Source organism: Bombina bombina, chromosome 2 (genome assembly GCF_027579735.1).
Source record: "Bombina bombina isolate aBomBom1 chromosome 2, aBomBom1.pri, whole genome shotgun sequence".
Lineage (NCBI taxonomy): Eukaryota > Metazoa > Chordata > Amphibia > Anura > Bombinatoridae > Bombina > Bombina bombina.
This window is the reverse complement of record NC_069500.1, coordinates 506455619-506482557: the sequence shown is the minus strand read 5'-3', so window position 1 is coordinate 506482557 and position 26939 is coordinate 506455619. Positions and strand designations below refer to the sequence as shown.

Here is a 26939-nt window from a genome sequence, read left to right as displayed (position 1 = left end):
AGCTTCTCTTGGTTTCACAGGCCGCAGGGACAGCTTCTCTTGGTTTCACAGGCCGCAGGGACAGCTTCTCTTGGTTTCACAGGCCGCAGGGACAGCTTCTCTTGGTTTCACAGGCCGCAGGGACAGCTTCTCTTGGTTTCACAGGCCGCAGGGACAGCTTCTCTTGGTTTCACAGGCCGCAGGGACAGCTTCTCTTGGTTTCACAGGCCGCAGGGACAGCTTCTCTTGGTTTCACAGGCCGCAGGGACAGCTTCTCTTGGTTTCACAGGCCGCAGGGACATGGAGCATGGAAGCAGGTTCCACCTAAAAGACTGCAAGATAGCGTGCTACACATACAGTTACCTAGAAAGAAGACCAGGGTTACAGGTGAGTGTTATCCCCCTAAATCCTACTCATTGCCCCCTGCAGCATCCTCTCCCTCTGATTCCCAATGTGCCCCATATATTACCATAACTAATCACACACAACACTGTATAAAATAGATGTTTGTGTGCTGCGAATAGTAATTGTATACAATTAAATGCGATCTATAACTAATATCATGCTAAAAACCACATATTTCTCCTGTGAGAGAAATATCTCCAGGTCCTGTTTTAGTCATACAGAAATAATTATACAAGATTAGAGAGCTTTCTTGAGATTTAATAAATCTATGCAGTGAATAATGCATGAGATCGATATGTTTCTCTATATGCTGAATTTTCTATATCCCCACAATTTCTGAGCTTCTGTAACCTTTTTGAACATTAGGATATTGCTTATTCATATTGCTATGGTCCTTTGCCTGATATTTCTGGAAATAACTTTGTTAAAGGGACATTATACCCTCATTTTTTTCATTACATAAATGTTTTGTAGAAGATCTACTTATATAGCCCATTTTTTTTTTTTTTTATGTATAGTTATGCTTATTTTTAAATAACATTGCTCTGATTTTCAGACTCCTAACCAAGCCCCAAAGTTTTATGAGAATACAGTCAGCTGCCTTCTCCAGCTTGCTCCTGTTTGTGTAAATGGCCTTTCATATGCAAAAGAAGGGGGAGGGTCTTATTTCCCACTTGCAGTGGGCTTTCCAGCTACCTTTTTCAACAGAGCTAAACTAAGAGCTGCTAATAAGTTTTTTTTTTTAAACAGTTTTGTACTGAATTTTTATATCAGTATCTGTGCATCTTATTCTTTATAGTAGTGTTTATTACATGCAGTTATATGAAAATGAGTGTATACTGTCCCTTTTTAAATGTTCTTTAGTTAGACCATTTTTATTTGTAAACAAATTGTTTTCCCAACTCTGAGCAGGATGATTTCCCCTCCTCCCCCAGAGTGGGAGCGTGTTACATTTAGTTTAATGGCACGATCGGGCTGGCTGTGAATAGACAGCGTGCCCGATGACTTAGGGAAAACAAACAGACCCGCTCAGTAGAGCCAAGAGCGGCGTACTGAGAAAGTAACTTTTTGTAGCATTTTTTTCACTGAAATCTTTTAAGGTACAAAGTTTGCGCTAAGCTGATGTTATATAATTCTGCACTATGTGCAGAATTATATAACATTATTTTGTGGGTTTACTGGCCCTTTAATGATTATAGCAGTCATTTAACTAGTTTGAGCAAAATACAGCAAAATTCCTTAAAAATACATTACTTAAATGCTAGTTCAGCTATAGCTATTTATTAGAAGAATATTTTAAACAAACTAATATATATTGCTTAAAGTGACAAACAAAATAAGTACACAATGCATAAGAACACTCTTGTGTCACACTTTTTTTTTTTTTTTTTTTTTTTCTTTTATGCCAGTCAGATCAATATTTGTAGTACTGGAAATAAACGCAACATAAAATAATTACCTACGTAATCCATACTGTATAATTCTTATAAAGGCACCGTGTGGAGATAGAGAGAGATATATATATATATATATATATATATTTCAAGATAGACCAGAAATCCAGTTCAAATGCCCAGGGTGCAGCAGATAAGTACATAGAAAATAATGCACTCGCCAGGACTTTTCAGAAGTTTTAATTCCAATATGTGAACGTTTTCAGTGCATACATTGTTTATTTGGTTTTATATAATGTCCTAAGTCTAATTCTCTGTTTTCTACCAGTAAGGGAGGGGGACAGACCTTAGAAGAGATGTGGGGTACATGTATTGAACTTATTTCCCAGATTTGGAATGTTGCTTTATTTCTTGGATGGAGCATACTATTTTCTTTTTACAAGGTAGTTATAGACCAACAGAGTCTACTAATTTGTAAAGTTTGTATTATATCTTGTTCTAGGATAACCTACGTTTATAATTTTTATCTATACTCCAGTCCACTTTACTTTGGGGAAAGACTGCATTTCTAAAGTTAGGCATTCCTAGTTCCGCTTCTAATTTCGGTATAGACATGGTTGTTTATTGATTCTGGAGTGTTTTTTGGTACCAAATGAAATTATTAAAAGCTATTCCTTGCTAATCAAAAGGATGCCATTTTCTGTTTATATCCTCTAGGGGAACAGTTACGCATGATGAGGACTAAAGCATGGTCCTATTGTTTAAGCCAGTGCTTTCCAAACTGTGTTGGGACACACTAGTGTGTCGGCAGCAGTGTGTAGGCGTGTCCCTGCTTCAGCAAAAAAATTTGTACAAATTGTTTCTGACTTTCCGCTTACCTGCTACGCATATCACTTGGTTGACACGTGATTGATACCTAGGGGGACACAGATCATCTTAACCTATTGGCGCAGCTCAGTGGGAGCTGAAACTATTCCCATTAGCGGCACATTGGCTCATGACTGCACGTGTAGTCTCCTTAATTGGCTCGTGACTGCATGTGTAGTCAGTGAGTGGGACAGCAGTGTGTTTGCAGCGCGGGCAGTAGTCAATGGGACTCGCCGAGCTCTGAGGGCGGCAGCTTAAATGCTGAGCTGAAGTCAGTGGGTGTTTTTTTTTTTTTTTTTTTTTTTTTTTTTTTTTTTTTTTTGCAACTAGCTCCCAGTAGTGCATTGCTGCTCCTGTTCTTGATATATGGATAGGAAGTGGAAGCTTAAAAATGCTTGATGATGAAATACGAGTGTCTATCTAATATTCCACCAAATATTCAGAAATTGTGTTCACCCCATCAACCTCGTACATCCCATTAAACTAGCAAGTAGCTATTGGTGGTAAACTTTTTTTAATTCTTGCACATACATACTGTTACTTGTAAATACATTTCATTATTATATAATTCATGTATGTGTCCGTATCTCTTAAAACAAGTTAGTTTAACCTCCTTTTTGCTAGTACAACTGAATTACTGTGTTGCGAAATGATGTAGGTCTAAAAAGTGTGTCACAAACATAATAAGTTTGGAAAGCTCTGGTTAAGCTCTCCATGAGGATTTACCGTGAGTCAGACAGAGAAGGAACTGTGGGCTTGCTTGATACCTTATCCTGAAGCAAAAGCATTTAATAACGAAAGAACTGCATTCTTTAGAACTGGATCAGCGGTTTAAAGGGACACTCAGGTCAAAATAAATTTTCATGATTCAGATACAGCATGTAATTTTAAACAATTTTCCAATATACTTCCATTAAAAAAAAAAATGTGCACATTCTTTTATATTTACACTTTTTGAGTCGCCAGCTCCTACTGAGCATGTGCAAGAATTCACTGACTATACGTATATGCATTTGTGATTGGCTAATTGCCATCACATGGTACAGGGGGAGTGGAAATATACATAACTTTGAAATTTGTTAGTAAAAAATCTACTACTTATTTGAAATTCAGAGTAAATGCTATTGTCTTATCTTGCATTTGTTGATTATGCAAATCTGTGTTGACTGGTCCTTTAATGGTGTCCTACTTATGTGATCAGTTGGGCCTAACCTTTTTTGTAAAGCAAGTATAGTTTCAAGAGATTCTACTGTACTAGATAGGTTATTTGACTTTAACATACAGTCTCAGGCATCTGACCCCTATATTTCTGGATTGTCATCCTAAATGGTTGGTTTAGTGGTATATAGGCCACAAGGGATAATAATCAGAAGTTGGGTTTCCGCAACAGCAAAGCTTCAATACTGTAGTTAGGGAGGAGAGGCATGAGATGGGAACACTTGCCACAGGGGCTGATTTTTAGATGGAAAGCATATCAGACTGGTATAATAACACAATTGGTGGGGCGTAGATTCCCAGAGAGGCGGTTTTTAGGGCTAGAAAGCGCATCAATAGTGCCATCACGCAGTTTCGCATGACCTTACATGAGCCTTGAAGGCATGCAGTGGTCAAACATGAAAATTTAAGAGTGGTAAGCACGGAGATGTACAGGCCAGATGGGGTACATCATTCGGATGGTGGTTTATACATTTTCCTACAGGACATAAGGACCACTCTAAAAAACATGGGGAGTAGAGGTCACAAGCTAGGTTGGGCAGTTGAATAGTATAGGGAGGTGGCGGCAAAGACTCCCCTCTTTTTTTTGTTTTTGGGTATGGTGGCGGTTATTGGCAGTCAGGGTTGGTGCACGGTTTGATTGAGTAACGCAAAGGGCGTAAGTGAAAATATAGGTCTATGACCCAGACGGGCGAGCCAGTAATGTTTCCACATGCGCAATGCAGCGTTTGGTGAGCGGTGTAAGTTAAGCACCTGGTAGGCTGGCTGAGGGAGCATAGGCTCCCTACCCACGATTTCAAATGATGGTTTCTGGTTAAGGCAAGTTAAGCCTCAATTACGGGGGGGTTTAGTTAGGGGAATCATTGCCGTTTTCATATGCATATGATTTAAATAAAGGGACCTTGTTAAATTTGTCACTACACCAGTGTTGCCTTTATTGAGAAGGTCAAAAAGAGGGAAGGTGAGGTAAAAAAAAAAAAAATCTGGGGCGGGGGAAAGTTGGCTCTACAGCATTTACTGCAGCGCTGTCTACCTTCTACTTAAAGCATGTCCAGTTCAAACTAAGTTTGCACTGTATTTATACTTTTAGGTTATGTTAAATAAACAACAGTAGATATTTTCTTTTATCTGTGCAAGGCACCGTTGGAATTTTAAAGTAAAATAAGATATATACAGATCTATTGAAGATTCATTTTGTAAAAGAATAAATTGGGTGTAAAGATAATTGTCAAAATCTAAACTACTTTCTGTTAATAGAGAAATTTATTCTTTTGATCAGCAACAACTATAATAGTGATCTACTAAGTAGCACTAAAAATATAGAAACCTGGCGCAGGTCTCCTACTGGCAATAGTGCATATTCCCTCATTTGTTCTATACCTTTTTTTTTAGTTTCATATTTTAATATATATAATTATATATTCTGCACTATAATAAATAGGCGGGGCTAAATTGTGCGGGTTTGGCAAAGTGTAGCGGAACTTTAGGGCAGGGGGTGTGGTAAAAATTTTCATGCAGGTAATTGATAGCTGGAAAGTGTGTGTGTGGTTTTTTTTTTTTTTGTTTTTTTTTCAAATGTTGACTATGTCTGCAATGATGAGTTTGCATAGTCCGTGTTTCACCTGACTTCTGTGATTATACTTCATGCTCTGAGCAGGCCCATATTTCTATTTTATGTAGAGATTTAAATAGAAAAGCTTGGCTTTAAGGAACACAACCCAAAATGTCTTATATCGAGCATAGCATTTTAAACCTCTCTACATTTTACTTGTATTACTAAATGAAGCCAAGTTGATGTTTTTGAGCAGCAATGCACTCATAGGAGCTACCTGAGTTAAATGAGCAGCTAACTTCAGTAGTGCGTCGCTGCTCCTGAGCCTACTTGTGTATGCATTTCAACAAAGCATACGGGGGGGGTGCATGATATGAAAGTTTAATTTTGAATTTATGATCCACTTAATAGAATATGGTTTTAGCTTTGTTAATCTTTTCATGAGACTAAAGTTTGTTTTGTTCTAGGAGCCTTGAAGAGAGCTATCTGACAGTTCATGGAGACCAATTCACCTGCTGGTAAAACTTGGCAATCTTTTGTTTGACAGAATGTTTATTATTCATGTATTAGTTAAATATTTAGAAATGGAGTGTCAGTCTATAAAATGACACCGCTGCTGGTTTAGCAGTCCTGAGGGGCCATGTGTCATTTCAGGGGCAACATAGTTTTTATAATGCTAATTAGCCTTAAAGTAATAGTCTATCAAAAATTAAACTTTCATGATTCAGATAGAGCAGGCAACTTTCTAATTTACTATTTTTTTTCTTTGTTCTCTTGGTATCTTTATTTGAAAAAGCAAGAATGTAAGCATAGGAGTAAGGCCATTTTTGGTTCAGACCTGGGTAGCACTTTCTGATTTGTGTCTAAATGTAGCCACCAACCAGCTAGTGCTACCCAGATGCTGAACCAAAAATGGCCCAGCTCCTAAGCATCCCCTTGAACCCCTTAGAATGTAAGCCTATGAGCCCAGCTGTTTGTAAATCACCCTCATAAGGGCCGACTACAGCAGTGCAACTCTCGGCAGGGCCCTCTACCCATTTGATCCCTATAAATGTTATCTTGTATACCGCCTATGTTTATAGCGCTGTGGAATCTGTTGGTGCTCTACAAATACCTGTTTATAATAATAAGCATTACATTCAAATAAAGATACCAAGAGAAGGGGGGGAAATGGAGTAGATGTTTTAAAAATGCACAAATTGCATGTACTTTGAGGACTGTGTTTAATAGTATACATAATGAATGGTAGCAAGTGGTGGTTCTCGACAGCTGTTCCTCTCTCTGTTCCAAGTTATGAGCTTTGGGATTTTAGGCTGTCGTAGATAAAATATGACCTATCTTCACTCAGGGGGTGCTCTGACAGGTTGGCTGTCTTTACATGCCTTCTGAATTTTGCGGGGTTAGACAAATGACTGCACTCATTTTACAACAGTTTGACTCGGCTCTCAGTGTTCACTTTTAAACTTGTTTTCTTTTCTTTTTTCTGTTTAGAATATCGCCAAACTAAACCTTTTGGGGATGCATCACCTAGGATTGTTGAAAGGTAATATATTTGTTGGCCTTGGAATTTTTATATTGAATGAGGGGTCAAATGATCATATGAAGATGAGCAAATGAAAATCCCTGCTTGATCTGAGGAACTTGTATTATCACTGGATCGCAATTCAAAAATTTACAGTTGTATAAAAATCCTTTTGGTAAGGGTGGGGTTCTTTGTTAAAGAGGTCAACATTGAAATTTGCATTTCAATGTTAAATAAAAGCACATTTGCAAAATGCTTTTAGTAAAAAATAGTTTTACAGCAGTAAAAGTGACTGAAAAGTCCCTCTGTTCAAAAAATATTTAAGAGCCTGTAATCTGAAAGCATGAGGAATACAAGATTGCATCCACCACAACCCATTTATAGGAACTTTGCCACTTTATTTTAGCCAGTATCTAAAATGGGGCTAGCATTTCTAATATAGCTATATAAACCCTGGCCTTAAGGCTGCAATACTGAATTACCCTTTTAGACATAGGGTCTAACAAATCCACAGGTGCAGCAGAAGAGTGTAAGGAAGACCAGCCTGGCTGATCAGTAGTAACTGAAACTAAAATCCATTTTTGCAGACTGTGAGGGGAGCTATGTCTTGAGGTGGTCTTTTATTTTAATAATACTGCTGTGATGAGCTTGCATTAGTCCGTGTTTCACCTGATACATATATGATTATGTGTATGCCCTGAGCAGTTTTTTTTTGTTTGTTTTACGAGTACACAAGTTTGCTGGGTGGTTTGGTGAAGAGATTTGTTTTAATTGTAAAATCTCAATGCACTTGCGCCTAGGGTTGCCGCCCATCCCTTGAAATACAGAACACTTATAAGTTACACATGCTGCAGGATTTGCAGGGAGGAATATGAATAGTGATGTCCAGAAACACAATTGCATACTCCACCCTGCAGCATATTTTTTTTAGGAAATGAACTCTCCTCGTGGTGTCACAACAGCTGTATGTCTAAAGGTTACTCATGCCCTTTGTTACATTTTTAGGTGGCATGATAATGAAATGGGTTCACTTGAATTGGATGGTGATAGCGAAGATAAATTTAACAGTGCCATTTTAAAGTGAATTGTGCAATCTGTTTCAACCTTGTGCATTTAGGGGACATGACCTATCCCAGCAGTTGTGTCTATAATAAACCAGCTTATGGCCTTCCTACAGAGGCCCAACCCACTTGTAGGGCTGTGTCAAGAAGTAATGGAAACTGCACAAATTAAGTTTAAAAATAAAAAGTAGACTTTTATGCTGCATTTGGCAATTTTGTGTGTAGAATACACAGCCAATGTTAAAAGGACGCTGAACAGCTGTGGCTTTATTAGTTTCTCTATATTCTTTGCTTTATGTGTGTTATATATGTGGCAACTGTTAGCTAGAAGTAGGTGGATTTTGTCTATTTTCAGAGCCAGAGTGAAAGATCACCACGCTAAGATATGGATTTGAACAGATCTTAGTGTGGTCTTTCATAAGCATAAATCAGGCTCTCTGGTCTGCAAACCCACTGCCGAATACCCATGCCCATTTTATATTGCCCTCTGGGGCATTGTGATGGGATTTGCGTATTCAGTTTCACCTGAGGCTTTCTGTGATTACATTAATGCTCTGAACAGATTAACTGCAGTGCTTCTGAAATTACCTTTCGCCATATGTTAACTTTAAGCTCTTTTTATTTAGATGAAGGCATATGAATGTTCACATTATGTGCTCACTGAGAGGTGACTGCAGTTTGTCAAGACTTCTGGCTCTTCTTAAAGGTAAGAATATTATAAATGTAAAAGTGTTCAATACTACATAAAGACCTTGCTTCTCTATTGTACTGGAGGGTACAGCATCCTAAAATTAGACATGAAACTCCAAATTTCTTTTATTATCTCACCAATTGTTAGCTAGCTCCTAGTAGTGCATTGCTGCTTTTCAATAAAGGATAATCGGAGAATTGACAAACCAGCAGACTTGCAGCAGAGCTCTGCAGGGAAAATAAGCGGAGTGAGCAGCTGCTTTGTCAGCTTTTCCTACATTTACATATAGCCCTGCCCACCCACATTACACAAAACAGCTCCAGCATGATGGATGGCTGTAAGCGCTAGTTAGGGAGGTAAAACCCTTATCTAACAATTGTTTTACGTCGGTATTAATATGAAAAGTTTCTTCCTTAGCGGCTTTAGAAGCAAAATAGCTTATGCATGTTAATTTAAACTTTTTATGTAATTAGCAAATATATATATAATTTTTTGTGGTGTACGTCCCTTAAATTAGAGGCTAGCAGATTCAGGAGAAATGTGAGGAAGCATTTTTGTACAGAAAGGGTGGTGCATTCTTGGGATAAACTTCCAATAGGTGAAATCATTACATGCCTGGGACATAGGGTTATCCTAAGAAAAGTTACCTGTAATATCGGTTAGACTTGATGGGCCTTTTTAGCTCTTATCTACTGTCAAATTCTGTTTCTTTAGTTACACAAAAGCAATAATTTAATAAAAATGCTGTTACACATTAGAGCATTGTCTTTTTGCACTTTTATATATAAGCGTGTGTTGTATATTCTCATCTCTAGCTGAACACTTATTGCATTGCTAATGTTTGCAGAGGATTTGGCCTGCAATGATGAGTTTGCATAGTCCGTGTTTCACCTGACTTCTGTGATTATACTTCATGCTCTGAGCAGGCCCATATTTCTATTTTATGTAGAGATTTAAATAGAAAAGCGTGGCTTAAAGGAACACAACCCAAAATGTCTTATATCGAGCATAGCATTTTAAACCACATTTTACTTGTATTACTAAATGAAGCAAATTTTGATCTTTTTGAGCAGCAATGTACTTAGGGTTGCCACCTCGGCCATGTTTTCCTGGACACTTATGAGTTACACATTATGCAGGGTGTGGAGAGGGCAACATGCACTGCGCACATAGACCACACACGAACAGTGACTCTGGACAGCACTATTCATGTTCATCCCTAAAAACCCTGTACCATGTGTAACTCATAAGTGTCCAGGAAAATATGGCCGAGGTGGCAACCCTAAATGCACTCCTAGGAGGGGGGGGACGGTGCATGATATGAAAGTTTAATTTTGAATTTATGATCCACTTAATAGAATATGGTTTTAGCTTTGTTAATCTTTTCATGAGACTAAAGTTTGTTTTGTTCTAGGAGCCTTGAAGAGAGCTATCTGACAGTTCATGGAGACCAATTCACCTGCTGGTAAAACTTGGCAATCTTTTGTTTGACAGAATGTTTATTATTCATGTATTAGTTAAATATTTAGAAATGGAGTGTCAGTCTATAAAATGACACCGCTGCTGGTTTAGCAGTCCTGAGGGGCCATGTGTCATTTCAGGGGCAACATAGTTTTTATAATGCTAATTAGCCTTAAAGTAATAGTCTATCAAAAATTAAACTTTCATGATTCAGATAGAGCAGGCAATTTTAAGCAACTTTCTAATTTACTATTTTTTTTTCTTTGTTCTCTTGGTATCTTTATTTGAAAAAGCAAGAATGTAAGCATAGGAGTAAGGCCATTTTTGGTTCAGACCTGGGTAGCACTTTCTGATTTGTGTCTAAATGTAGCCACCAACCAGCTAGTGCTACCCAGATGCTGAACCAAAAATGGCCCAGCTCCTAAGCATCCCCTTGAACCCCTTAGAATGTAAGCCTATGAGCCCAGCTGTTTGTAAATCACCCTCATAAGGGCCGACTACAGCAGTGCAACTCTCGGCAGGGCCCTCTACCCATTTGATCCCTATAAATGTTATCTTGTATACCGCCTATGTTTATAGCGCTGTGGAATCTGTTGGTGCTCTACAAATACCTGTTTATTATAATAAGCATTACATTCAAATAAAGATACCAAGAGAAGGGGGGAAATGAAGTAGATTAGAAAGTTGTTTTAAAAATGCACAATATGAATCATGAGTTTAATTTTGACTAGACAATTGCTTTATTTTACTTCTATTTCAGTCTTTCTTGTCTGCTAGTCTGGCTTATTCCCCCCTGTATTTGTCATCTAGTAGTGTCTTGCATGTACTTTGAGGACTGTGTTTAATAGTATACATAATGAATGGCAGCAAGTGGTGGTTCTCGACAGCTGTTCCTCTCTCTGTTCCAAGTTATGAGCTTTGGGATTTTAGGCTGTCGTAGATAAAATATGACCTATCTTCACTCAGGGGTGTGCTCTGACAGGTTGGCTGTCTTTACATGCCTTCTGAATTTTGCGGGGTTAGACAAATGACTGCACTCGTTTTACAACAGTTTGACTCGGCTCTCAGTGTTCACTTTAAAACTTTTTTTCTTTTCTTTTTTCTGTTTAGAATATCGCCAAACTAAACCTTTTGGGGATGCATCACCTAGGATTGTTGAAAGGTAATATATTTGTTGGCCTTGGAATTTTTATATTGAATGAGGGGTCAAATGATCATATGCAGATGAGCAAATGAAAATCCCTGCTTGATCTGAGGAACTTGTATTATCACTGGATCGCACTTCAAAAATTTACAGTTGTATAAAAATCCTTTTGGTAAGGGTGGGGTTCTTTGTTAAAGAGGTCAACATTGAAATTTGCATTTCAATGTTAAATAAAAGCACATTTGCAAAATGCTTTTAGTAAAAATTAGTTTTTCAGCAGTAAAAGTGACTGAAAAGTCCCTCTGTTTAAAAAATATTTAAGAGCCTGTAATCTGAAAGCATGAGGAATACAAGATTGCATCCACCACAACCCATTTATAGGAACTTTGCCACTTTATTTTAGCCAGTATCTAAAATGGGGCTAGCATTTCTAATATAGCTATATAAACCCTGGCCTTAAGGCTGCAATACTGAATTACCCTTTTAGACATAGGGTCTAACAAATCCACAGGTGCAGCAGAAGAGTGTAAGGAAGACCAGCCTGGCTGATCAGTAGTAACTGAAACTAAAATCCATTTTTGCAAATGTTCTTTTAAAGGTCCATCATAAACAACCTACATTTTGATAGCTTTAAATTACTTAGCTTTTTTTTTTTATAAATCTTTATATTTTTTTAAAAAAACAAGCTACTTTGATATAATTAATCTTACTTTGAACTCTGTAAAATAGTCCCTTGATGAAGTCTTTCCAAACGTCCCAGAAATGGGCATTTCTTCCCATGTCTAATCGGCACAGCCTTTGTGATCAGACACAGGAGTGAGCATGCAATATCATGCTGTCAGAGTAAGAAGGGGAATGCCGACTGACACTAGCAGAGGTACTGGTTTAACGGCTAGCGTGTCAGTCTCACTATTGCAGAATACAATATGGATGTTTTAGGTGCAGTAAAACTTTATGCTTATTAAATTAAAGTTTATATATATTTGTCAAGAGAGCCCTATTTGTCCTGAAGTGTGGGTGCACTTAAAGGGATACTAAACCCATTTTTTTTTTTATTCAGATAGTTGCTTAAAATTGCATGCTAACTTACTTTTTTTCTTTGTTCTCTTGCTATTTTGGAAATGTAAGGTTAGGAGCCAGCCCATTTTTGGTCTAGCACCCTGAATAGCGCTAGCTGATTGGTGGCTACATTTGGTCACCAATCAGCATGCGCTACCCAGGTGCTGAACCAAAAATGGGCTGGCTCCTAGACTTTCATTATTGCTTTTCAAATAAAGACAAAACGATTTAAAATTAATAGGGGAAAATTAGAAATTTGCTTAAAATCGCATGCTCTATCCAAATCATGAAAGAAAGTTGGGTTTAGTATCACTTTTAATGTGAAAGAGGGTAAGCTATGTTTGCACAAATGTATAGCTCAAATTCTAAGTTTTGGTTATGTGAAGAATTTGACAATTGCCTCTGTCCTTAAGGGGTAAAACTGTATAATATGTATGTGCGTCTTTAGCAAGAGTGAAAGTCATGGTTGAACAAATACAGAAGAACAAAATTGCCTGTCGTAAGTACAGAAACTGGGGAAATCATATTTAGGGGAATAAACTAGTCACTGGGTGATATAGTAAACTCACAAAATAGAGTATTGGAAAAAGGAAGTACATTTTAAAAAGTCCTCATCTACAAAACATACTATTAATTTTTTTTTTAAAGGATGTTGGTATGCAATTTTTGTATAATTTTATATAAAAAGAGCAGCGGGTAAACGTGCTAAAAATAATTGTGGATGAAAAAATTAATGGATTTTAAAATTAAAGGGACAGTCTACAACAGAATTTTCATTGTTTTAAAAGATAGATAATCCCTAAATTACCCATTCCCCAGTTTTGCATAACCAACAGTTATATTACACTAAGGCTTATTTCTTTTGACAAACTTTCATTTTAGTTAATCAGTGTTGGCTCCTAAGTAACTCAACGTGCATGAGCACAGTGTTATCTATGACACACATGAACTAACACCCTCTAGTGGTGGAAAACTGGCAAAATGCATTCAGAAAAGAGACGGAATTCGAGGTCTAAGAAATTAGCATATGAGCCTACCTAGGTTTAGCTTTCAACAAAGAAATACCAAGAGAATAAAGCAAAATTGGTGATAAAATCAGTCCCTTTTTAAACTAGCATTAAAGGGACAAAACTTACAAAATGTTATCAAATTCTGCACACAGTGCAGAATTATATAATGTTATGTGAGCGGCGGCTTTCTAAATCAAAAGCATTGCAAGATTTATTTATTTTTATTCCAAAGTTGGACTTACCTGGTCTCTGCTCCAGGCTCTAATCTGGTCTTGTTTTTCAAAAGTGCTTTGTGTTTTTGCTGTCTAGTCACAGCGCACCTGCCCGCACAATTGAACTAAATGTAGCTTGCTCCAACTCTGGTCTGGTAGCGGGAGCGAGCTATTCAGTTCAATGGTGCAATTGGGCGCACTGTGACTAGACCGGGCGCCCGCAAAGCACTTTTGAAAAACAAGACCCGCTTAGTAGAGCCTGGAGCGGAGAGCAGGTAAGTCCAACTTTGGAATCAAATCTCGCAATGCTTTTGATTTGCAAAGCTGCTGCTAAGATAATGTATGTAACATTATTTTGTAAGGTTACTGTCCCTTTAACTTCATGATTGTGTAAAATTGTTTCTTAAAGGGACGTACCCCCCTAAAAAAACGTATGATGTAGATAGAACATACAAGTTTAAAAATACTTTCCAATTTTCTTCTATCAAATGTAATTCTTTTTCTTGTTATCCTTGTCTGGTGATATTTCTATAAGATTTCTTTCCATTACTATGTGGGCTCCCTCAGCGATTTGTTTTAAAGGCATATATTAGTTATTAACTGTTTATCTCATTAAGCAGAGTTCACTAATGTTAATATTATGCGAAGGAAATAGACTTAAAGGACCAGTCAAAACAGTAGATTTGCATAATTAACAAATGCACAATATCAAGACAATGCAATAGCACTTAGTCTGAACTTCAAATGAGTAGTAGATATATATATATATATATATATATATATATATATATTTTTTTGATAATTTTAAAAGTTATGTCTCTTTTTTTCCACTCCCCCTGTACCATGTGACAGCCATCAGCCATTCACAAATGCATACACACTTATTCTTGCACATGCTCAGTAGGAGCTGGTGACTCAAAACGTTTAAATATAAAAAGACTGCACATTTAGTTAATGGAAGTAAATTGGAAAATTGCTTAAAATTGCATGATCTATCTGAATAATGAAAGTTTAATTTTGATTGAGTGTCCCTTTAACAATAGTGCTTATTAAAATAAGGTTATTTCTCTCTCTGCTTAGTGAATTTTTGAGAATCAGGGCCTTCGTTAGTTGCCAACTAGTTGATCTAGATAATCCCCACGGAAACTGTTTGTTCAGTTAAAACATTTGAGTACACCTATATCCATTTCCCAGGCACTCCTGAATCGGGGGATTCCACAGTTCAACTCAACAATAAATGTATTAAAATCTTATGCACGGCTACCAGAGTCTGTATAGCGAGGTACTGGAAGGTGGGCTCCCCCCATTTGGAAGGAAGTGATAGACAAGATCCAAGGCATATTTTAGTATGACAGAGAACGTAGCTTGGATTCAAGGTAATACCGATCAATTTCAAAAGATGGTTTTACTGGATCATGTATAATAACTCGTGAGTTAGATGAATGTACATAGACATAGGGGGAAACAAATTTACTTATGGACACAGAGCAAACGGAAAAATAGAAAACTACCTCCCTACACTAAAGGACCCAAAAGACGATGATAAATAAGACCCTTTAAATATAAACGATGATCACATTTAGTTAGTAAGTTTATTTGTTTCACAGTTTGAAATGTATTAAAGAAAAATGTTCCTAAAACAAATCTAAGATCCTATAAGAAGAAAATAACCCCAACCCTTGAATAAAAGAGTTAACTATTACGTTATAAAATGTATAAGACTGGAGGCTGTGTGAAGCTGGACCCCCTACAATCGGCACAAATAAAAAAAATAAAAAATCCACTGTTTCGTTAGTGCTACGTTTGTGCTGTTTTGTGATACAAAATAAGATTTGTGCTGCTTTTATTAAGATAATAGCAATTGTTTTTTGAGTTATTGCAGATTAAATAAAGGTCACCCAGCTGGTTGGTTAGTGCTGTGTTTTTACCGGTTTGTGCCGTTAACATCTTTATTTGTACTGCTTTGATTTTTTTGTTATAACAGTTTGGGTTTTTTTGTCAGTGAAAATGATGTAACCCGCCATCCAATTCACCTCAGCTGTGTAACGTTGGCACTCCATGTTTCAAAAATGTGAATAAAAATATACCATTCATTTGTGCTGTTTTTCTGCTGATTTGTCCTAAAAAATGAACATTAGTGCCAGTTTCACATCATTACATTTGCATGCACTGCCCCTCCTTCAGGGTGCTGTACACTTCCGCCTCTAGGACAGTATATAATGAGACTGGCGCCTAAATAGCCACAATAAGAATGCTGGTGCTGTGGGTAAGTTATACTGCGTGCTTGCTGCTGCTAACGGTTATCGGTGAAACAGTTCTACAGAATTTAGCGCAGCAGACTGAGGGGAGCTATGTCTTGAGGTGGTCTTTTATTTTAATAATACTGCTGTGATGAGCTTGCATTAGTCCGTGTTTCACCTGATACATATGATTATGTGTATGCCCTGAGCAGTTGTTTTTTTTGTTTGTTTTACGAGTACACAAGTTTGCTGGGTGGTTTGGCGAAGAGATATTTGTTTTAATTGTAAAATCTCAATGCACTTGCGCGGCCTGGAAGCACGTGGTGGATTTGGTAGGCGGCCATCTTTTTTCCTAGAGTGATGGCGACACAGTGATGCCCTTCCTATGTTTGACTTTATGGCGCATGCTGACCTTCACGGGTAGTAGTGTATCAACGTTTACAATAGTAAAGCATTTTGATTAACACAGATGTTATCTTGCTATTAAGGTAGGCAGTGTGTATATGTAAAGCTAAATTCTTTTCCTATATATTTTATTTTTAGGAAATGAACTCTCCTCGTGGGGTCACAACAGCTGTATGTCTAAAGGTTAGTCATGCCCTTTGTTACATTTTTAGGTGGCATCATAGTGAAATGGGTTCACTTGAATTGGATGGTGATAGCGAAGATAAATTAAACAATGCCATTTTAAAGTGAATTGTGCAATTTCTGTTTCAAACTTTCAGCCCTTGTTTTCCCTATGTAAACCATGTTTTGTTTGTGAATATATGGAAGTTATATTGAGCAATAAGCCATACAAAATATGTGTTAGTATCATTTTATGGTATAATATTCATAACATTTCTAGAAATAGTTTGTAGGGGACCATTTGAAAGGCTCGTTGGTCTAGGGGTTTGATTCTCTATTTGGGTGCGAGAGGTCCCGGGTTCAAATCCCAGACGAGCCCTTGTTTTCACTATGTCAATCATGTTTTTGTTTGTGAATATATTGAAATTACATTGAGCTGTAAAAGATACAAAATATGCCATAGGATCATTTTGTAGTATTATATTTATAAAATACATAATAATTTGTAGGGAAACTTCATATTAGTAATTGGCTCGTTTTGTCTAGGGGTATGGTTCTTGCTTTGTGTGTGAGAGGTCCCGGGTTTAAATCCCGGACGAGCCCATTTTTAAAAACGAGCGTTCTTTTAAAAGTATCAATAGAATATTGAGTCCATTCATATTAACCCTTTGAGTGCTAAGCACTTTCCCACCTGGGTGCTAAGGTGATTGAAGGGGTGTTTTTTTTTTTTTTTTTGAGATTTTATATATATATATATATATATATATATATATATATATATATATATATATATATATATATATATATATATATATATATATATATATATATATATATATATATATATATATATATATATATATATATATAAAAATTTTCTTCAGATCCCCAAGACTTACACCATTGGAAAGGTTAGGCGATTTACCTTTTCCAATGGTGAGTCTTGGGGGTCTGTAGCTGCTTAGATGCCTGAGATACAGGCGTCTAAGCAGCATGCCCCCTTTCCCTATACTTTGTACTGTTACTTGTTAATAAAGTTGCGTTGTGACGTCACCGCGCAAAACGTGAAGCCCCGGCGATGCCTGTCACTTCATAGGCACGATCGCCCGGGTGGGAGCCCCCAGATCTCCCTCAATGTGTGAGAGTGCTAGCGACGGCTCTGAGCCGTCGTTGGCACCAGAGTGGGAAACTCTGTGATGGCTCAGAGCCGTCGTTAGCACTCAAGGGGTTAACCCCTTAATGACAACTGACGTACCAGGTACGTCCTGCAAAAACTGACAGTGACAATGGACGTACCTGGTACGTCAGTTGTCTAAGAGTGCTGGAAGCGATCGCAATCGCTTCCAGCAGCTCTCAGGGTATTGCAGTGATGCCTCGATAGTGAGGCATCCTGCAATACCCTTTAAAAAGCATCTGATGCAGAGAGAGCCACTCTGTGGCCCTCTCTGCACCGGTAGCGATGGTGCCGTTGGTGGGTGGGAGCTTACAAGGGAGGCGGGTGGGCGGCCCATCGCTCCCCGGCATCGGGTTCCTTCAAGTGCTTTGTGCACGCCGGATGCTGGGAGCGTGCGGAGGGGGGGGCCTGCGGGCGTGCATGTGTGTGTGTGTGTGCGCGCACGCAGCAACCACTGCCACCAATGACTAGAGAAGAGAGAGGGGAGAGGGGGGCAGAAAAGGTTTTTTTTTAAAAAAATAAATAAATAAATAATAGGATCTGCTAGGGTAGGGGGATGGGGTTAGGTGGGGGGGCAGCTACACTACAGAAAACCACTGTTTAAGAAAAAAAGAAAAAAAACAAAAAAACAACCTTTCTTTTTTGGGGAAAACTGGGTACTGGCAGACAGCTGCCAGTACCCAATATGGTGGCAAATAGGTAGGCTGGGAGGGATCAGGGAGGTTGGGGGCTAAGGCAGGGGTCCATCACAGATGAATAATAAATAAATAAATATAAAAAAAAAACACCTTTTATTTTAGTACTGGCAGACTTTCTGCCAGTACTTAAGATGGCGGGGACAATTGTGGGGTGGGGGAGGGTAGAGAGCTGTTTGGGAGGGATCAGGGGGTGGGATGTGTCAGGTGGGAGGCTGATCTCTACACTAAAGCTAAAATTAACCCTGCAAGCTCTCTACAAGCTACCTAATTATCCCCTTAACTGCTGGGCATAATACAAGTGTGGTGCGCAGCAGCATTTAGTGGCCTCCTAATTGCCAAAAAGCAACGCCAAAGCCATATATGTCTGCTATTCCTGAACAAAGGAGATCCCAGAGAAGCATTTACAACCATTTGTGCCATAATTGCACAAACTGTTTGTAAATACGTTCAGTGAGAAACCTAAAGTTTGTGACAAAATTTGTGAAAAAGTGAACAATTTTTTTTTTTTTTATTTGCTCGCATTTGGCAGTGAAATGGTGGCATGAAATGTACCAAAATGGGCATAAATCAATACTTTGGGTTGTCTTCTAAAAAAAAATATATACATGTCAAGGGAGATTCAGAGATTCCGGACAGATATCAGTGTTCCAATGTAACTAGCGCTAATTTTGAAAAAAAGTGGTTTGGAAATAGCAAAGTGCTACTTGTACTTATTGCCCTATAACTTGCAAAAAAAGCAAGGGGCATATAAACATTGGGTATTTCTAAACTCAGGACAAAATTTAGAAACTATTTAGCATGGGTGTTTTTTGGAGGTCGTAGATGTGTAACAGATTTTTGGGGTCAAAGTTAGAAAAAGTGTTTTTTTTTTTTTTTCAATTTTTTCCTCATATTTTATAATTTTTTTTTATAGTAAATTATAAGATGATGAAAATAATGGTATCTTTAGAAAGTCCATTTAATGGCGAGAAAAACGGTATATAATATGTGTGGGTACAGTAAATGAGTAAGAGGAAAATTACAGCTAAACACAAACACTGCAGAAATGTAAAAATAGCCATTGTCATTAAAGGGACACTGTACCCAAAAAATTTCTTTCGTGATTCAGATTGAGCATGAAATTTTAAGCAACTTTCTAATTTACTCCTATTATCACATTTTCTTCATTCTCTTGGTATCTTTATTTGAAATGCAAGAATGAAAGTTTAGATGCCGGCCCATTTTTGGTGAACAACCTGGGTTGTCCTTGCTGATTGGTGGATAAATTCATCCACCAATAAAAAAGTACTGTCCAGAGTACTGAAACCAAAAAAAAAAGCTTAGATGCCTTCTTTTTCAAATAATGATAGCAAGCGAACAAAGAAAAATTGATAATAGGAGTAAATTAGAAAGTTGCTTAAAATTGCTTGCTCTTTCTGAATTGCAAAAGAAAAAAATTGGGTTCAGTGTCCCTTTAAGGGTAAGAAAATTGAAAAATGATCCGGTCATTAAGGGGTTAAAGGGACACTGAAACCAATTTTTCTTTTTCTTTCATGATTCAGATAGAGCATGCAATTTTAAGAATCTTTCTAATTTACTCCTATTATCAATTTTTCTTCGTTCTCTTGCTATCTTTATTTGAAAAAGAAGGCATCTAAGCTAAGGAGCCAGAAAATTATTGGTTCAGAACCATGGACAGCACTTGTTTATTGGTGCTGTCCAATCAGCAAGGACAACCAAGTTTGTTCACCAAAAATGGGCCGGCATCTAAACTTACATTCTTGCTTTTCAAATAAACATACCAAGAGAATAAAAAATTTGATAATGGGAGTAAATTAGAAAGTTGCTTAAAATTGCATGCTATATCTGAATCTTGAAAGAAAAAATTTGGGTTCAGTGTCCCTTTAACATATTTCTGATAAGATTAAAAAAAAGCATGATAATAAAACGTAGAATAATGAAAACGGTTTTGCGTATCATCGTTTTTAAGCAGAATAATTCTATTTTTTTTAAATTTTCATGTGTACTACTATAGATTCCATATTGTATGCATTAATATACAGTCGGCTCGTTAGTCTACTCTAGGTATGGGTATGATTCTCATTTTCGGTTGGAGAGGTCCTGGGTTCAAATCCCGGACGACGAACCCAACTTTTTTAATTTTTTTTATTATCTTACACACTGTTACAACCGCTGCAGTAAGGTTTTACTAAACATTATTTTGGATTTGTAATGGATTCACATTTTTTCAAAGAGTTACAATGTATTTTCAGCATCCCATACAACAAGACATTGTCAAAGTATGTAGCACAGAGTTATAATAGCTAGGGTTGCCAGCTGTCTTCCACAAAAATACCGGACACTCTGACAGTCACTGGGCACAAACCACCCCCCCCCCCCCAAAAAAAAAGCTCTACCTTAGCCCTCATTATTGATCCCGCCATATAATATATATTTCTTCAAAAGTGAGCAGTTATTATACCCCTTGGCTACCAGTAACAAATAAATAAATAATAACCTGTGACTCACATGAACACATGCAAACCGAAATGATTTGACTGCCCCTCACTTCTAACGGAAATATTTTTCTGTGGCCAATTATTGACAGACATAAATGAGCTTCTACAGTGATTAAAATCACTGTGTAGAATGTTGTGGGGGGTGAGACTTATAGATTCCGAAGGATATCCTTCAGCCTCTCAGGGTCATTGAGAAAGCAAAATAGTTAAATTACACGAAAAAGCTGTCAAATTAAATAATAAAAGGGACATTACACAGGTTTACACATTTCAAGGAGAGTAACCATTTAACTGAAAATATATATATATATATATATATATATATATATATATATATATATATATATATATATATATATATATATATATATATATATATTTATATTTTATACATCATGCATTCCCCTTTATGGCTTTGTATTTGTTATATAGAGTGATCAAGTGTACAGAACACTGGGATGAAAAGCAGTGACTTGCAGCTGCTAACTTTTCTTTTAGAACGTGGCTTTAAAGGGACATGAATCCCAACATTTTTCTTTCATGATTTAGGTAGAACATACAATTTTAAACAACTTTCCAGTTTACTTCTATTATCAAATTTCCTTCATTCTCTTGGTATCCTTTGTTGAAGAAGCAGCAATGCACAGCTGGTTTCTAACTGAGCACATGGGTGAGCCAATGAAAATCTGTGTAGATATATGCAGCCCCCAATCAGCAGCTAGAACCTAGGTTATTTGCTGCTCCTGAGCTTACGTAGATAAACTTTTCAGCAAAGAATAACAAGAGAAGGAAGCAAATAAATAAAATAAGTAAATTGGAAAGTTGTGTAAAATTGTATGCTCTGTCTAAATCTTGAAAGTCTAATTTATTACTTTACTGTCCCTTTAATTTCTATCTTTATATATTGTGTGATGGAAAATAGAAGGCTGCCAGCTTTATACTAGAGAATTTAAGATTATTTATAGGATAGCAGTGTACTCCTAAAGAGTCTTGCAATACTTTATTAACCCATGTATTAAAAATCATATTGCACTGTTTAGTCAGTTGCAGCTACCTCAGTCCATTCATTTGAACTGTAAAGTCTAAAATCAAAGTATGTCTCTTTAAATGCACTTTATTCACACTAATGTAATTCCCCAGCATTCTTCTAAAAGTTGTAAGGACAAGGAAAGGACTGAGAATTAAAACTAGTACTGGGATGCAGTTTCTTAATGCGATTCTTAAGAGCTGCCACTAAAACCAAATAGCATAGATGCAGCTAGACATACTGTTAAACATCCTTTACAGTAATGTTGGAATGGCTCCCCTGTATATAATTCTATTTTTTCCCCATTAAAAATTAACTAAAATCCAAGTGATAATTTACAGCTCCAGATAAATACCTTACATGCTGCTCACACAGCCCCTCTCTACTACACATCCTGATCTGTGTTTGATTGCAAGTGGCTGACAGAACTCGGCTTCTTCACCTAACTAGCATCTGTTCTGCCATGAGTGACACCTAGCGGCAGCTTTTGGAACGGCAATGTCTACTAAATAAAAAAAAAAAAAAAAAAAAGGTGTCTTATTTTTGTCTTCATGTTTTAACAGACAGCTGGTGAAAAAAACGGACTGTCCAGTCAGATACCAGACACCTGGCAACCCTAATAATAGCCTGCAAAGTTAAGTGCAGTTCATCATCATCAGACCTTTGTTTTTTACCCCTCGGACCTCCGTGTTGTTAAAATGTATGTAGAAAATCTCAATTTGAACTAGTTAACTGATAATTTACATCTAATTTTATAAAGAAAATAATTAATCGATATTTGTATTTAATACAATTCTTAATAGTTTAAACAAAATAAAACGGCAATACATGAAATAAAATAAATACCAAAGTGTTGTCATATAGGTAATCTATTGATGTGATGTCGCAAGACCGACTATTCAGTTAAAGAGCAATGTCCCAAGCTGAAATGTGAACTTTGGATAAGATTAGGTGATTATACAGGATACCAATTGCATTTTTTTTTATATATATATCTGTAGTGGGGTTAAATGGAAAATTTAGGAAGCTTTAATTTATTTAAAATAAATAATTTTCACAAGAGCTGCAATGAATCACGGACCACAAGTGTTACAATTGTGGGTCCTTTTAACGAGATGAAATTAGAATACGGACGGAATTGTAATTTCTGATAGGCGCCACCACTGCACAAAACTAACGGCTAATAAACGTGTGCACATCATTACATTTGCATACACTGCCCCTCCTTCAGGGTGATGTACACTTCCGCCTCTAGGACAGTATATAATAATGAGACTGGCGCCTAAATAGCCACGATAAGAATGCTGGTGCTGTGGGTAACTTTAATTGTGTGTTTGTTGCTTCTAACGGTTATCGGTGAAACAGTTCTACAGAATTTAGCGCAGCAGACTGTGAGGGGAGCTAGGTCTTGAGGTGGCCTTTTATTTTAATAATACTGCTGTGATGAGCTTGCATTAGTCCGTGTTTCACCTGATACATATATGATTATGTGGATGCCCTGAGCAGTTTTTTTTTAAAGAGTACACGAGTATGCTGGGTGGTTTGGCGAAGAGATATTTGTTTTAATTGTAAAATCTCTATGCACTTGCGCCGCTAGGAAACACGTGGTGGATTTGCCATATGTTAACTTTAAGCTCTTTTTATTTAGATGAAGGCATATGAATGTTCACATTATGTGCTCACTGAGAGGTGACTGCAGTTTGTCAAGACTTCTGGATCTTCTTAAAGGTAAGAATATTACAAATATAAATGTGTACAATACTACATAAAGACCTTGCTTCTCTATTGCAGTGTTTCTCAAGTACCCCCAACAGGCCAGGTTCTCATTATAGCTGAACCAGTGCACAGGTGAAGTTATCAGCTGAGCAGTGAGGCCATGGTAAAACTTGCTCTCATACATCAGCTGATTATTTTACCTGTGCACTAGTTCAGCTATAATGACTGCGGTTTGAGGAACAAAGCACTGGAGGGGTGAACAATACTACATAAAGACCTTGCTTCTCTATTGTACTGGAGGGTACAGCATCCTAAAATTAGACATGAAACTACAAATTTCTTTTATTATCTCACCAATTGTTAGCTAGCTCCTAGTAGTGCATTGCTGCTTTTCAATAAAGGATAATCGGAGAATTGACAAACCAGCAGACTTGCAGCAGAGCTCTGCAGGGAAAATAAGCGGAGTGAGCAGCTGCTTTGTCAGCTTTTCCTACATTTACATATAGCCCTGCCCACCCACATTACACAAAACAGCTCCAGCATGATGGATGGCTGTAAGCGCTATTTAGGGAGGTAAAACCCTTCTCTAACAATTGTTTTACGTCGGTATTAATATGAAAAGTTTCTTCCTTAGCGGCTTTAGAAGCAAAATGGCTTATGCATGTTAATTTAAACTTTTTATTTAATTAGCAAATATATATAATTTTTTGTGGTGTACGTCCCTTAAATTAGAGGCTAGCAGATTCAGGAGAAATGTGAGGAAGCATTTTTGTACAGAAAGGGTGGTGCATTCTTGGGATAAACTTCCAATAGGTGAAATCATTACATGCCTGGGACATAGGGTTATCCTAAGAAAAGTTACCTGTAATATCGGTTAGACTTGATGGGCCTTTTTAGCTCTTATCTACTGTCAAATTCTGTTTCTTTAGTTACACAAAAGCAATAATTTAATAAAAATGCTGTTACACATTAGAGCATTGTCTTTTTGCACTTTTATATATAAGCGTGTGTTGTATATTCTCCTCTCTAGCTGAACACTTATTGCATTGCTAATGTTTGCAGAGGATTTGGCCTGCAATGATGAGTTTGCATAGTCCGTGTTTCACCTGACTTCTGTGATTATACTTCATGCTCTGAGCAGGCCCATATTTCTATTTTATGTAGAGATTTAAATAGAAAAGCTTGGCTTAAAGGAACACAACCCAAAATGTCTTATATCGAGCATAGCATTTTAAACCACTTTACATTTTACTTGTATTACTAAATGAAGCAAATTTTGATGTTTTTGAGCAGCAGTGTACTTGGGGTTGCCACCTCGGCCATGTTTTCTTGGACACTTATGAGTTACACATTATGCAGGGTGTGGAGAGGGCAACATGCACTGCGCACATAGACCACACACGAACATATAATATTGCCGAGGTGGAAACCCTAAATGCACTCCTAGGAGGGGGGGCGGTGCATGATATGAAAGTTTAATTTTGAATTTATGATCCACTTAATAGAATATGGTTTTAGCTTTGTTAATCTTTTCATGAGACTAAAGTTTGTTTTGTTCTAGGAGCCTTGGTCCAAGGTCTTGAAGAGAGCTATCTGACAGTTCATGGAGACCAATTCACCTGCTGGTAAAACTTGGCAATCTTTTGTTTGACAGAATGTTTATTATTCATGTATTGGTTAAATATTTAGAAATGGAGTGTCGGTCTATAAAATGACACCGCTGCTGGTTTAGCAGTCCTGAGGGGCCATGTGTCATTTCAGGGGCAACATAGTTTTTATAATGCTAATTAGCCTTAAAGTAATAGTCTATCAAAAATTAAACTTTCAAGATTCAGAGCAGGCAATTTTAATAATAATAAGCATTACATTCAAATAAAGATACCAAGAGAAGGGGGGAAATGAAGTAGATTAGAAAGTTGTTTTAAAAATGCACAATATGAATCATGAGTTTAATTTTGACTAGACAATTGCTTTATTTTACTTCTATTTCAGTCTTTCTTGTCTGCTAGTCTGGCTTATTCCCCCCCCCCCCCTGTATTTGTCATCTAGTAGTGTCTTGCATGTACTTTGAGGACTATGTTTAATAGTATACATAATGAATGGCAGCAAGTGGTGGTTCTCGACAGCTGTTCCTCTCTCTGTTCCAAGTTATGAGCTTTGGGATTTTAGTTTGTCGTAGATAAAATATGACCTATCTTCACTCAGGGGTGTGCTCTGACAGGTTGGCTGTCTTTACATGCCTTCTGAATTTTGCGGGGTTAGACAAATGACTGCACTCGTTTTACAACAGTTTGACTCTGCTCTCAGTGTTCACTTTTAAACATTTTTTTTTTTTTTTTTTCTGTTTAGAATATCGCCAAACTAAACCTTTTGGGGATGCATCACCTAGGATTGTTGAAAGGTAATAATTTTTTTTTTTTATTATTATTTTTTTTTGGGGTGTGCAAATAGAAAACGGCTATATTAATTTTTTTTTTTATTTCGTGTGAGTCTTGTAATTTCAGTGAAGAAAGGGAGAGAAACTTTTTTTTTTTTTTTTTTTTTTTTTTTATCGAAAGTTCACCTAATACCAATAAAGAATTTTATAAACAATATTTGTTGGCCTTGGAATTTTTATATTGAATGAGGGGTCAAATGATCATATGCAGATGAGCAAATGAAAATCCCTTCTTGGATCTCACATCAAAAATTTACAGTTGTATAAAAATCCTTTTGGTAAGGATGGGGTTCTTTGTTAAAGAGGTCATCATGGAAATTTGCATTTCAATGTTAAATAAAAGCACATTTGCAAAATGCTTTTAGTAAAAATTAGTTTTTCAGCAGTAAAAGTGACTGAAAAGTCCCTCTGTTTAAAAAATATTTAAGAGCCTGTAATCTGAAAGCATGAGGAATACAAGATTGCATCCACCACAACCCATTTATAGGAACTTTGCCGCTTTATGTTAGCCAGTATCTAATATATGTTAGCATTTCTAATATAGCTATATAAACCCTTTTAGACATAGGGTCTAACAAATCCACAGGTGCAACAGAAGAGTGTAAGGAAGACCAGCCTGGCTGATCATTAGTAACTGCAACTCAAATCCATTTTTGCTAATGAAAGTACTTTGCAAATGTTCTTTTAAAAGTCCATAATAAACAACCTAAATTTTGATAGCTTTAAATTACTTAGCTTTTTTTTTTTTTAATATAGTTTTTTATTGAGGTTGTACAGAAAAATACACTTAAATGAAATACCATAGAACACAAATTACAAAATCTCTACCATACAAATGGAGTTAAATAAGGTAAAAGTAAGGCAGTGAGTCACTATAGGTAGTCATCTAGAACCTCAGTTTTATATTTCTCCAACATAGGTGTGTCCGGTCCACGGCGTCATCCTTACTTGTGGGATATTCTCTTCCCCAACAGGAAATGGCAAAGAGCCCAGCAAAGTTGGTCACATGA

At 37.0% G+C, this 26939-nt stretch overlaps 1 long non-coding RNA gene and 5 other non-coding genes across 6 annotated transcripts; all 6 read left to right on the top strand.

Moving 5' to 3' along the window:
* Window positions 1-110: 110 nt before the first annotated feature.
* On the top strand, window positions 111-25896 carry LOC128649154 (uncharacterized). Its single transcript, XR_008400650.1, has 10 exons — window positions 111-366; window positions 5880-5930; window positions 6904-6955; window positions 8622-8701; window positions 10101-10151; window positions 11258-11309; window positions 16356-16400; window positions 23425-23504; window positions 25054-25117; window positions 25842-25896. It is a non-coding gene; the product is annotated as an uncharacterized LOC128649154 (long non-coding RNA).
* LOC128650705 (small nucleolar RNA SNORA79) lies at window positions 6676-6822 on the top strand. Its single transcript, XR_008400967.1, has one exon. It is a non-coding gene; the product is annotated as a small nucleolar RNA SNORA79 (small nucleolar RNA).
* LOC128650719 (small nucleolar RNA SNORD126) lies at window positions 9541-9615 on the top strand. Its single transcript, XR_008400979.1, has one exon. It is a non-coding gene; the product is annotated as a small nucleolar RNA SNORD126 (small nucleolar RNA).
* LOC128650706 (small nucleolar RNA SNORA79) lies at window positions 11029-11176 on the top strand. Its single transcript, XR_008400968.1, has one exon. It is a non-coding gene; the product is annotated as a small nucleolar RNA SNORA79 (small nucleolar RNA).
* LOC128650717 (small nucleolar RNA SNORD126) lies at window positions 24562-24636 on the top strand. Its single transcript, XR_008400977.1, has one exon. It is a non-coding gene; the product is annotated as a small nucleolar RNA SNORD126 (small nucleolar RNA).
* LOC128650708 (small nucleolar RNA SNORA79) lies at window positions 25613-25760 on the top strand. The gene has a single exon (XR_008400970.1). It is a non-coding gene; the product is annotated as a small nucleolar RNA SNORA79 (small nucleolar RNA).
* Window positions 25897-26939: the final 1043 nt, after the last annotated feature.